Source organism: Apis mellifera, linkage group LG6 (assembly GCF_003254395.2).
Source record: "Apis mellifera strain DH4 linkage group LG6, Amel_HAv3.1, whole genome shotgun sequence".
In the NCBI taxonomy this organism is placed as follows: domain Eukaryota; kingdom Metazoa; phylum Arthropoda; class Insecta; order Hymenoptera; family Apidae; genus Apis; species Apis mellifera.
This window is the reverse complement of record NC_037643.1, coordinates 7,510,161-7,524,497: the sequence shown is the minus strand read 5'-3', so window position 1 is coordinate 7,524,497 and position 14,337 is coordinate 7,510,161. Positions and strand designations below refer to the sequence as shown.

The following is a 14,337-nucleotide window of genomic DNA, read 5'->3' as shown; positions in this document are numbered from 1 at the left end:
CGCACACGAGCCAATGGCTGTGGGCCCCTCCTCTTTGCGTTCTTCCTCCGACGTACAAAAGGGATTATCCCATTTGGAACACGTGGAATGCCGACCATATCCCCGACATTGCTTTGCGAACGAGGCCTGACGAGCAAACTGGCCCGGACCAATTGTGTACCATTTCTCACTTTTATATGAAACGAATTAAGAAGAGCGAGGGCGATGATGGCGATTTCTTCGGGGAAGGTGAAGCAAAATGGAAAAAAGAAAAAAAAAACGAAAAAAAAAAAAATACGAGGAATACGTACTCGCGTCTAGTGACGTTAACTGTGTATCTATATCTTGTACGATTCTAACGATCATGGATATTGTATAATGTAACATTGTCGCATATGTCTAACGTGTTCTTAGCCGTTTTTCTCGAAACTCGAGGCTGTCGATTGTTCATTCGATTAGTCATTCATCGTGCTCGTCGAACGAATCGTTTCCTCGGCTTTGTAATGAAATTGAATAAAACAAACGATTTTTAGAAAATCTGAAGGTGAGAAAAGATTCGTGAATAAAATGCATCGATAAGAGATCCACCACGTGGAAAAGGGTTGTTGTTGCGGCCTCTCTCTTCGAAGGAAGAGAAAGAGATCATCGTAAAAGAGAGAGAGAGAGAAAACTTTTCCTTCCCACACGGATTTTCCTCCATTGATTTATTCGCGATTTGTTCGGCGAGAAGAGAAATTCTGATCTCCTCCGAGAGATTTTCCTCTTTGAATAATTCTGCACAGCCTCGGGTCCAAGACTTTGCAATCTACACGCGGGATCATCTTCGAGGCTCGAAACTCGCTGTCTTACGAATGCGCGTCAAAGCGTTATCCGCCGAGAGAATGCCTCCCCCCGGGGATCAAATAAATAGAGATCACCCGTTAAAGTATTTCTGGACGATTAGGTATGCAACACCTGATATAATAATAACCTCGTTAGATACAACATTCCGTCTCGTGGGAGTGGAGCGGAGCTTTTAGTTCTCGCACCCCTTCTCTCGAACGAGATCCTGGATATATCTTTCCTAGATAGAATTAACGATCTATCGATAACTGTTCCGCGAAAGAAGAAAAAGAAAGGAAAAATAACGATTAGAATAAGAGAATTCGACGTTGAATATTTGATGGTTGCGTTAAAAGCCACGGAAGCGGAGATGGAAGTGCGTTAAAAGCGGAATCTCCGCAAGCAATGGAAACGCGACATAAACCGCAAGAACTCTCGAGAGTTTAGCAGAGATCAAGCCGCCTGTTACCGGTCAACGTCGAATGCTCGTGCGAATCGCTTGCTGGCGCTGCCATAAACGGAATGCTCGACGGATATACGGCTATTAACCTGTTCCGGCTATATCCTTCTCTCAGAGCCCCGGCCATTCTCTCGCGCGGGGCAACCGCAATTTCGTGCACGCACACGCGATATCGACTCACGATACGAATTCGTTTTTATTTGTCGTGGCGGTGACGTAACACGAAAAATTGGAAAGAAATTTCTGGTAAAGGGATGTACGAATATAAATCGTAGGAGATTATAGTAATTTGGCGAAAACAAAGCTGCGTCTATTCGATTATCGCGTATATTAATTCGAATTTCAAATTTCTAACGTGGTGATTTTCAGGACACGGTGTTCCCAGAAATTGTCTCATAATCTGTTCGATCCGTCTCTAGTTAAATCGTGTGAAATTGAAAGGTTACAATTTGGAGACTGGCTTAAAAATCTCTTACTCGTCTTCGTGTCGAAAATTTGGAAATTTTTTTCGAGTTACGTGGCTACGTCGCGGCAAATGGATAAGCATTATTATGCACACACGCGAGAAACACATTACACGTTAAAGGTATATCTAACACGTATAGTAACGATACTATAGCCTACGCGGTAGTTTTGTGTCAATTAATTAACGTAAAAAGAAAAAAAAAAAAAGATGGAACCGTTTAGCCGTGTTTCCTCCAGGGGGGGAAAGGATATTCGTAGGGTTAATAAGAAGCTTTCGTGTGATAAGTGGCGAACGCGTGGCGAGGGAAATCGTGTGGCTCATGGGTTGCATCTCACTGGCTCATGCATCTAATCTAGGGATATTTCTATGGCATTGAATTAATTAGAGATATTGGGTCATTAATTAGGGATATTCGGTTACGGGAAGAGATGATCGAGTCATAGAAATATTCGATGGGGACGTTTAGGTGAAACTTAATTGAGGAAAGAGTGAGAAAAAGATTGGTATTAACCGTTTTTTGGTGATGCCAACCGTGATGCTAGAAGGTTGTGTCCGGTTGCTTCTCGAGGAATGGAGGGTGTAGGTGTTCGAATGATCGTCGTTACACGTCAGCCAAGTGGAAATGATATTTTCATGCTTGAAATTATTCCTCTTTCTTCTCTGCTTTAATTTCGAAAAGGGGAAAAATGGTTCTCGCAATTTTGCAGTAAAACGAGCGTGTAAATTGTTGGGAGAGAATTAGCAAAATTGAATCGAGCTTTTTATTATTTTTACGAAATTAAAATATGTAACGTGAATTTTTGGAAAAAATTGAACGCACTTGGAAATTTTAGAAGAATTTTAGAGAAAGAAATTTTAGAAGAAGAGATCGTGAAACGTTGATATGTAGTTATTAAAATTTGAAAGTTATTGTATTAATTTTTTTTTATTTTTTGTGTTTATCTTTATATTTCATTGTAGTCATTTTAAATATTCGTGCTTTCCATTTCCATTCGATTTTTCGAGCATAATTGAGAAAATTTTTTGCGAACGTTTACTATGTAAAAATTTATAAATAAATTTCGAAACTGAATTAAATATTGAAATCTTTCAAGCTAAAACTAAACGTTTAACGTTGGAATCATATATAATATGAAAAAGGAAAAAGGAATTTTTTTTAATTTAAAATAAGAATAATTGAAATAAATTTGAATAATATAAATTTTGTTTTCGCGTAATGGAGAAATGGAAAATTTGTTCGAATTGCAGTTAATGTTTGGTTTAAAAAAATAGCATAAAGATTTTGCGATTACACAAGTTAGACCTTAATCCCAAGTAAAAGAATTTAGCAATTTAAACGACAAATTGCTCGAGGCAAGAGACAAGTCTTTAAAAAAGTAATGCATAATTAGATCTTCTTCTTAAGTTTTTCGAGAACAGTAGCAAATTCGCTATTTCAGCGGAGATTTTCCAATTAAGGGAGTAATTAATGTACTACAAAAGCCCGGAAGCGATAACAAGAGTAAAAAAATATGGAAAGAGAAAATTAAGAAAAATCTAAACAATTAAAAATTTCCAAGATTTTTCCTCATTCTTTCAAGATAACATGTTCGTCGTTTTATAATTAAAATTACATTAACAAAAATCCACTCTGACACGTAGAATTAACAATAAATTTTTTTAATTTTGATAATTTCCCTTAAAAATTATTTCAAAGATAATTCTTTTAATTGTAAAAGTACTTAAATTTTCAAAATGCACAACATGTTGTTTCATTCATGATATATATATACATTTATAATCTCCATGAAATTTCTCCACGAAATAAATATAAATCTCCCAAAAATATTTTCCTCTCGTACATTGCCAACCTTGATAAATATAATCTACTCGCCATGATAATACTTAACGTAACCAACACGTAAGATTCATTGCTCCGAACAATCTTTCCTTCACAAAATTACCATTCCATCGTCACGAATTAATAATGGCAATTTAAGATCTTAATACACGAAGAATAATTCGCGATCGCCATCTAGGAAAACACGCATTGTGAATATTCTCGTCCCCAATCTCAATTTTCTCCAATGAACGTACGTTCAAAACATTTCTCCTGCCAATCCTCTTTATAATATTTGCACACGTGTGCTTTTAAAGGAGTGCATTTAACTTTGGCCATTTATCACGACGCACCACGTGTTTCTATGCAATCCGCGACGAGCGAAATTATTGCGCTCTATACGCGATCTCCATCGTGCAGCCGGAAGTATATAAACTCGGGGATTTCCATTATCTCGGGGAGAATCAAGCGAATGGTCTTTTGCGTCGTTGTATTATGTATAAGTTTGATATTTTATTATGGGGTGACGCGAGAAATCGTCCATATTTTTCCTCCAGATTGCTAGAAAATTACTGTTTAATATATTATAAGAAATTTCTTTCTTCTTCCTTTATTTTATTTTCTTTTTTTTTTAAACGAATAGTGAGTTAAGAAAAACATAAACGTATTGTGCAGAATTTATTCATTATTATAATTTTTAGAATTTCACTGTCTACGTCCATTTATCAACAGTGCAAAAAATTAATTCTCGTTTCCATTAGAAGCGATCGTATCTAGTGATCCTAGCGTAATGCAACGAGTCATATTGCGTGCTATGGAACAACGTGAGATATAATAGAAATATCTTCGTACAGCATTGCTACGCGCCCTTTTCGAGTCTGTTTAAATATTTCTTCAGCATCGTTATTCAATCGAATCAAAGATTTGATTATTGCAACGTAAGAGAGAATATTCGTCGCCAGGAAATATCATTTCGTTTTCCAACTGTTCATAAAGGCTGGCTTTACGATTACGCGTGCTTTTACTTACAAGTGTAAATTCAAAATCAAAATTCATACCAATTTTCATAAAAATTCTTCTTCATCTGAAACACGGTAAATAATAGTGACTTGCATTAGATTCGTAATAAATTGCGGATAATAATTCTGCGGCATTTTGATAAAATGTAATGCATAATTTATGCATAAAATTTGGCATAATGTAAATCCTTACGGTACATCATGAAACGTGTGTATAAAAGTATCAAGCAAAAAGTATTAGCACGTTTTTAAAAAAAAAAAGAGAGAGAGAATACACGATTTACATCCAGAAGCTGTAGCATACGCAAAAAATCTGGAATATTCGGTAAATGTGTTAGCCGGAAAGAGAGAGAAAGAATATCTCAGCTTGAAAAATGCAAACTCGGTATATTTCCCCGAGAAAGATAGATTTTTCTACGAGTGTAATTTTTGCGAACGTATGACGAGAAGATATTTTGTAGTAAAAAGTTTCGAAACTGAAATTTTTCTACGTGTGTATTTGTAATGATCCACTTGATGTTTGTACCATGCTATATATATATGTATATCCCTTGTATATCCACTTTTATCGTTCGTAAATGGGATACGATTCATCCTTCACCTTACGTACGCATGGATTTTCAATTTTGTAATAGCGCGTTTTAGTCGTCGGTATCGGAAGATTTATTCTGCGATTCATCACGCGATTTTACTACGGAAATTTTTACCACGATAAACTCAGGAAAAACTCGTTTTTCGACGATCTTTAAATCTTTTTATTGCGACACATTTTTGAAAGCGAAAATCATTTTTATATATAATGATGCTAGCAATTTATAGATGTATTTACAACCGAAAGTTTGAGCATTCAGATAGATTGATAATTAATCGGTTAAAAAAAAATACTTAAGATTAAAACTCTTTCCGAAACTACGAAAGTTCAATGGAAACGATTATTTTTTTTTTCTTTTTCCAGAGATTGTTTTTAAAAATAATTTACTTTTACGTAAAGAAAAAATGAAATTATTCAAAACAGGTGTCATTACAAGGAAGAGAAAGCATTGAAAAATTATTTTCCAACTTGGCTGACTATCTATAATCGTACGTTTTCTAAGGAATTAAGTATTATAATTAACACGGCAAAAGTTTCGACCAACATTCTACATCTTACACCAACTATTAATAGGCTCCACTTGTTTAGCAACTTTCTTTCTTTTTCTTTTTCTTTTTTTTTTTTATAGATAAGTCGTCTTTTATAGCTTTTAGCAATTCAGCAATTAATCGAATTCTAAAGTTATTCCAGAAAAGAATTGGGTAGAATTAAGCTTATATAGGAGTAAGGTATAACAAACTATATATCCAAGCACACACACGTAAACAAAAGACGAAAACGATGAACATAAAAATTTTAGTAGTACACAGTATTTTATAGATTTCTCCTAAAAAAACGTATAAAGATACGAAAATCCTTGATCTATCGTCGTTGGTATTGAAACCAACCAAAACCAAGTGAAATATATTGTTATATACGATAATATACAGGGTGCTAGGAAAGTTTCTCAATCATAAATATTATTAATCAGTATAATTTTTTGAACCGAATTCTAACACTGTATTAACAAGGAACATCTTTCATTTCTAATCGTTCGTACTCGTATAAATATATACCTCTAGCAAAGCTATATGGTACGATAAAGTATGCAAAATATTAAGAAGTTACATGAGATATTAATCGTCCAATAAATTTCAAAGATCCAATCAAGAATTGTAGTCGAAATTCTCTGATATCTGAATCTCTAAGACCAATTTAAACAATTTACTCTTATCTTACAACCATAAATACAAACTTACTAATTCTGTCAGCAATATCTCACTAATAGATAATCATCTTCCTAAAGAAAACCCCGCTCGAGTAACAACGATCCATTATCTAATTCACGTATTAAACTTCATCGCCATATACAACTCTCATCACTGTTAATGCATTTCCACGAAAATTTCGCTCCGATTCTCGTAAAAGAAAAAAAGAAAAAAATAATGTACCAATCCACTCTCAAATAATCATATTTCAAAGAAACTTTCCTTCGAAATAACCACGGCAAATACACACCTTAATCCACCTAAAAATCGATGATCATATTGAACCTAATTCTCGATTCTCACGAAATAAAAATATTATTACATCTGTCAACTCGCTTCCAAATGATCACGATACACTTAGTCCATTCAATTAAAAAGGTTAAAATCGATAATCGTTGAACGTGATTCCGCGCCTCGTTACCTTTAACGCGCTCGAAAATCGGTTTCGAGTTTCCATGAAAACGCGATCATCGGGTCGTCAATATACGGCAGCCGCGACGCGACGTAGAAAATATTGTGTACGACTGAAATTTGAGGTGCGTTCGGTGTCATTAACCGCGGTGCACGATGCCGTTCAGCGTGCACGATCGTTGTGAGCGCGAATGGCTATCTTGTCGGCTGCATAAAACGGCTTATCGCCGTGAATTTAACGGCCGGTTAAACCGGTCGTTTTATTCGCTCCGCTCGGGGATAAACCGCACCGTGAGCCGGTGGGATGGCTACCAGGCTAACACGTGGGATCTATAACTGGGCTGCTCCACTGGCACAATTAGGCGCGCCACCCATGCTGCTGAATCGTTGCACGCGTACAACTCGACATATCGCGATCCGCACGCATACTACGCGTATCAATTGGTTGGGCAAAATTAAAATTTCGAATAAAGTTACTTGATTGCAATGATTTTATTTGCAATTCTCGGAACAGCGTTTTACTACGAACTTATAATAGCATAAGTGCTCTTCGTGTAATCTCGATGCGCTAATTGTATCGCGGGATTATTCGACGCTTTGCGCGATAAATTATCGAAGTGACTTTATTCTTAATTTCGATCGTTGAAATTTTGCCCATCTCGTGATCGAATACGCGAAATACAAGGGTTCTTTTGCTTATCCGTGGTACGTTCACCCTCCCCTTTTGCGTGAATCTTTCATGAGTAAAGTGTGTAAAACGCTGTTTGCTCGGCGTAGAGACAGTTCGCGATTTCGATCGTGTTGAATTTGCCTTTGCATCGAGCGGATTATATTTGTTTAACTATTTTTCCCGACAGTTCTTTTTTCTTTTTTTTTTTTTCAATTCTCTTTTATGGACTTTTCTTTCGTTTTTGAATTTTGTTTTTTGTTCAGTGAAAATATTGTAAATTTTTTGTGTGTCTTCTCTTTTTTGAGGCTTCTCTCTCTTTTTTTTTTTTTTAATATTGTTTATTGGTGTTGACTATTTTTTCTTTGTTGATCTTCTGAATTTGATATTTTCGATTTGGATTTTAGGAAATTGTTTTTTTAGGGATCTTCTTTTTTGAATTTTGTTAATGATTTTTGGATAGATTTCTATTTTATTTTATCGGTTTTTTTATCTTTTTTATTAAAAAGTTTTTACGATTCTTTCTTAATACACTTCTATCGTATTCTTTTGTAATTCTACTTTTACGAAATTATGTAGCTTTCATTTTCCTCTTTTCAATTTCCTGCCTTTGATTTATTATTCATATATTTTTATATTTTTATCTTTCCTTAATTTTTTTTATTTATTCCCTCTATTCTCCCTTTCCCTGCAATTCTATTCACTTTCTTAAAAAATTTACGATTCTGCGATCATTATTTCTCTTCGAACAAAATTTTCTTCCACCTGTTCTTTCTTCTTTTCTTCATCCATTACCTATTCTACAACTTTTATTCGCCGCTCCGTATTTACCCCATAACTTTTCTTTCCTCGCTTGTCATCCTTTAACACTTAAACCACCACAACTTTTCTTTCTATCCCAACCAATTACAATTAATCCATCGTTCATATCTCTTCTACCTCGACCACCATATCACTCAATTTCCATATCCATTTTCCACATCGAATCACGAATCGATTCTATCATTCGTATGCATATCGACCATTCGGATTGTTCGCAATTTTCGCAGTTTCACCATTTAAACGGGATTATATACGTATATATTTCCCGTTTGTTGTTCACTTCGCAACACGAGGACGATTCTATTGATATGTTTACGACAAGTTATCGTAGTTACAAGTTTACACGACTCTCGAATTAATTATAGTTATATAACAGTATTGGTAAAGTGTTTTGCAGATACTGGAACTATCACTGTAAACTATAAGATAAGAATTTCTAATCGTAATTTGATAATTTGGTTGTTTTTATACAATTTAATCAAGATACTTTGCTCTTTCTGTATTTTTCAATTTTATTGTATTTCAAATTCATTTACTATAATTAATTAAACTTATTGTTATAATCTTGAAAGATTTATTTTTTTATTCTTACATTGTACATTGTAGATATAGCTAGTCATATATTTAAATAAAATTGAGAAACCTTCTTATTATGATAAAATTTTAAACATATCGAATATAAATATCAAATTATTTTTTAAGATAGGCAAACAAAATTTAACGAAGAAACCTTATGCAAATCCACTGCCACATCGTTCGAAAGAAAAATATTTGTCTCTCGTTTTTTAACTTCTTTTCTTTTTCTGTCAAAATCGTGAAACGATTCACGTGACGCTCGTAACATTAACACTTGTTCATTTCGATATCTATCAGTGGTTCTCAATTATTCGAAAGATAAATAAATTAATTAATTGTACAAATTATAGTACTTTCATATCGTACAAATTTTCAATGTATTTAACGATACTGCTCTTCGTATCTTATATCATTTTCGAGATATATATTCAATTTAATACGTGATTTCAAAGGCTATACAAAATTCATCAATGCAAATAATATTCTCAAGCATATCATCGTTATTTCATCATTTCGGCCGGCACAAAAGGACAGAGACACGGCTAGAATACGAAGGATTCGACGGAGAAAGAAAATTATTCTTCGCGGATTCAATCCGTCCAGATTCCAGTTCAAAGCGATTCCCTAACTTTTCCTCCCTTCACCCCTCCCGATTCAAAGTAACAAGGATAAAAAGCAAAATTTTTCTTTCTTTCTTCCTCGACCGATTACCGTTCAAAGGACAAACCGTGGCAAAGAATATAGGTCGAATTCCTGCGTCTTCATCTATTCAGACGTGACCCAGTCCAGTTCTTCTTTCCCTCCAGTTAAACGAACGTGGACTTATATATATCCCAACTATTCACATGAAAAATCGCCAGCCACGATTTTTTCCATCCTATAAACATTACTGGAGACGGCCATTTTTCTTGCGCGTTTTTTCTTTTTTTTTTTTTTTCGTAGCTTCGTTAAGTAATTACAACTTTCAATCACGATTCTGATCAAGATTTTCAAATATTTTCGATGTTTGAGGAAAAAGAGAATGTTTCGAAAATTACAATTTGGAATCAATGTTCCAGTGAAAGAGATTTATGGTCATTCCAAGTATTAAGGGAGACCACCATTTTTCTCCTAGCTTCGTTAAGCAATTTTGCAATTCTCGATCATGTTTGATTAATTTTTTCAAGATTTGTATTATGAATTGGGAACCGCTGTTTTATCGAAAGAGATTAGATTAAAATAATTCATTTAAATGTGCAAAATTTATTTCTATTTCCTGCCTTATTTTCATCAATGAAACGTAGATCACTGATAAATCTTCTTACTAATGTCGCGAGTGTCAACAAAAATTTAAATCTCTTAAATAAAGAAATATTCTTCGTGTTGACAGATTATCGTACGACCTGTTGCTTAATTAGTCAGAAATTCACTTTAATCCAAATTTCGTAGAACACCGACTGTTTATATACAATTAATCCTGTGAGTAACGAATACTTTGAAAAATCCATTCGAAGTTTATTTACTTGAGATCCACTCTGCCATCGAGATCTTCGTCTAAATATAATCTAATCAACGCAAAGGGACTCGCGTGTAAATTTCATTCAAACTTGCTCTCCGTTGTCTAAAATTAGTGGCTGGTTGTTACTTTATTTTCACCGGAGAAATTAACTGGAAAATCAACGGGCGTGGCTTTCTAGTTCCTTCTAGAAATCTTCGCGAAATCTTCTACTATTTCTGGCTTAGTAACTCTGGTTTAAAAGTTTCTGGCAAACTTGAATTTGCAACTTTCGCGTAATCGGTAAGATATACCTTCCTCCGTGTCAAAAGTTAACATGCTTCCTATCGGGGATAATCGGGGAAGGAGAACAAGGTTAAAAAAACGGTTAAAAATATCTCGACCTTCCGACCTTTGGTCACGCAGGTGTTAAGTGAAACGGGTTATCATCGGGTTATCATCGATGCTGTTACTAATTTTCCAAACACTGAAAAAACAGTTTAATCGATCCCTCCAAACTTGGAAATTGAAGGGAAGGAATTTACGAGTTTTCAATTTCTCAACTTTGTGGCTGTGGTTAAATTGCTGATAATTCTATTGATATTTAAGGGTTTAAGAGAAGAGATGACACGTTTGATTGGATATAATTGTGGACTAACGTTTCAATTTTTCTCATGCAAAAATTGGAGAATTAACGATATGATTTATGCAGTAAAGGTAATGTGTAACAATTACAATGAAAGATGAAAAGATGTGCGTATGAAATTTAAATTTTAGAATGTTTTCAATTGCGAAAAAAGCGAACACTCGCGAAGAATTTTCGTTAGTCATATCAATCTCGTATATCAATCACTCTTCCCACATATCATCGTAAGAGCTGTTCGTGACTCGTTGTCGATCAATCCCCAATTTTTTAATAAAAATCCCGATTCTACGCCAGATTTTTCCTTGAGGGAGGGCGTGGATAAGCAAAGGCAACTCTGAAAACATTTTTCACTAATATCACCTCGTCGAGGCACCGCGACGGCAAAATTTCTAATTAGATTTCTTGATAGTATCGAGTATATTTAATTGAACGAATTAAGAGGAATGAAATTCCCCGATTTTTATCATAGAGTATAGCGGTTCTTAAAAATCTTGGCTTATTCCCTTGAATGCCGTTCAAAAAATAAAAAAAAAATAAAAAAGAAGGTACTTGCACTATCTGCTGCTAGATTGGGATCAATTTGACGGGGTAATATTAAGGTAAAGTAATATCAGGAGGGAAGTTTAAGAACTTTTAAGATTCAGATCATTTTTTATCTTGAAGTTTTCACGAGTTCTGACGAGTCATATAATGGTCACAAAGAGAGATCATTTGAAAGAATTCTGCTCTTTCATCTTTTTACTTCTCTATAAATTGGAAACTTTCAACGCGAATCTATCAAATCGTTATAAAAAGTTTTTTTTTTTTTAATACAAGAATCTCTCGAATTATTATTATTATTATTATTATTATTATTATTATTATTATTATTATGTTGGAAAAACACGTAAATTTATATCGAAAGGATCAAAAAGCACCAGACTTTTAGCCGATAGTGCATCTACCTTGACCAACGAAATATCGCCGAAAAAAAAAGAAAAAAAAAATAAATAAATAAATAAATAAAACGATATATTAATAAATTAGTCAATATTCATGTTCCTCGAGCGTTAAAATTAAAATTCGTCGCAGTGTCCTTCCAGGCGTTTTCACATCACGTTTTATCGCGCACATATTTCTCATATCATCATCGATGTCGTTTGCCATTTTTCTAAACCATTTTTTCGTATCTCTAAGGACGAGGAGGAGTAATAAAATCGGGGGGAAAAAAAAGATTAAAAAGGGGAGGGAGGGGGGGATACACTCTATCTTTCGATCGACGAAGGGGAAAGGAAAAAAGAAGAGGAAGAGAAATCATTTTATCGAGATTCCTCGATCTAGGATGAAAATTTAGTTTGGCGGTCCTTCGATCCGTGAGAACGCCATAAAAGAAAAAAAGAAGAAAGAGGAGAGGGTTTGGGATACGTTTGTTAAGGCCTAAAATGAGTAAAAAAATAGGTTAAAAAGAAAAAAGGGAAAAAAAAAAAAGGAAACTTGTTAGCGATGTGTAATAAGTACACGAGTATTTTCGTTGTTAAGTAAAACGCTTTTTCAGAATTATAACTACTCGCGGATGCGACGATGCTATTCCACGTAGGTTATAACACGCGTTATAATAAGTAGACTACTCGGTTGTAATCGACATGCCTTCGAGTCTGCGTCTCTCTGACGGGGGATGAATCCGTGGATGCTCCTTCCTATCCCTTTCGAAACAAGGCTTTGTTTCCTTCTCCCCCTCCCCTACCCCTTTATCGCATTTCCACGCGCTGCTCCTCCGTCTTGATAGTTGGAAACTTTGTTCAGAGAAGGGGTTGAAGGTTTGCAGATTTAAGAAAGAGAGAGGGATAATGTTGCTCGTTGAAATAATTGACAAGTTATTTGGAAGTATTATTGCATATTTTGGGATTATTATTTGTGCATTAAAGAAATAGTTCAAATCAATTCTGTATCTTTTATGAGTTAAAGATTGGTGGAATTTAGATCTTTCGATAATTTTCTTTTTCTTTTTGTGCTAATAAATTAAAAAAATTTCTTACAAAAATTTTATACTTTAAATATCTGTTGTCGTGAAAATTCTCCGTTAATTTTTGTTCCTATAATAAAATTCGCTAGCTAACGTGTTTCAAGCTTATCACGTTTTCAAGCTTCATCACGTTACCTATAAAGGTGCAAAAATTCTTTTATGCGACCTTTCATTCCAACTCTTGGAAAAAAAAGCACGAAGGCTCGACACATTTTTATATATACGCGATATCATCCATCGTTTCAATTCGATCATTTATAAATCAATCTCGTTTTCCACGTCATTCCATTCCAATTTCCTCCATACATCCCAGTATACTCCATTCCATTCAATATCACGAGAAAAGAGAAAAGATTCTAAAATTCGCTTCCTATTTTTGCTACTCGACTTTTTTACAACGGCAAGAAAAAGAAACACTCTCCTTTCGTTTCGACGAAAAACTCGTTATAAAAAAAAAAAAGAAAAAGAAATCGAAATGATTCTCGCGTCGGAGAAGACGTGCTCTCGAAGGCGTGGCACTTGGTGGTTGAACGACAAAACAAAATAAAGCGGGCAAGCGAAAGAAAGAAAGAAAGAGAGAAGGGTCGAAAATAACGAAATAAAAAAAATCGTCGTGCTCCAGTGTTGTCTAAATAAGCTTCTCCGAGGGTGGAAAAAAAACCCCCCTTTTTCCGCGGAAAAAGACTGTTCACGCGAAACGAGTGAGAATTAGGGCAGTAATAATGGAGGAGGTGGACAGGAGGTAAATAGCGGAGAAAAGCGTGGAACGTGGTCGAATAAGAAAAAAAAAGAGGAGCAAAGCGAGGAGAGAAAAGAGGGACGAAGAAGAAGAAGAATAATAATAATAAGAAGAAGAAGATACCTGCGGCTCTAAACTCTAAATAATAATACTTGTTAACTTGCTATCCATAAGTTTATATTGTATCGTCTCTATCGTGACAGAAATTTACGAACGTATTATTGTACGTGATAATTATATTTATACGGGCTGTTACCACCAATCTGTCTCCAATCTTCCATTCCTCCGTGCGACACCGGGCGAACGAGACGGATGGGCAGATGAGGCGCAGGCGAGCGTGTGCGAAAAGCGTGTGGCGGGAAGAGAGACGGTGAGGGGGAGGGGGAAGGTCGAGAGGAAGAAGCGGTTACACAGAGACTTGCAGATTTCGAAAATTTCGAACAAATTATCGAATCCTCCGCTCGTGATGGTTCGAACGGATGGATAGAGGAGGATAATCGAACAATGAAAGATAAAGAGACTAAGGATAAGAGAGAGAAAGAGAAGAGACAAGGAAGGAGGGGAATCGTTCCTTCAACTTTTGATTAAAGGGAACG

The 14,337-nt window shown here is 35.0% G+C and overlaps 1 protein-coding gene across 10 annotated transcripts in view; it reads left to right on the top strand.

Moving 5' to 3' along the window:
- Positions 1 to 14,337, top strand: part of LOC100577517 — a 193,184-nt gene that overhangs the window by 108,099 nt on the left and 70,748 nt on the right. The gene's annotated exons all lie outside the window — the stretch shown is intronic.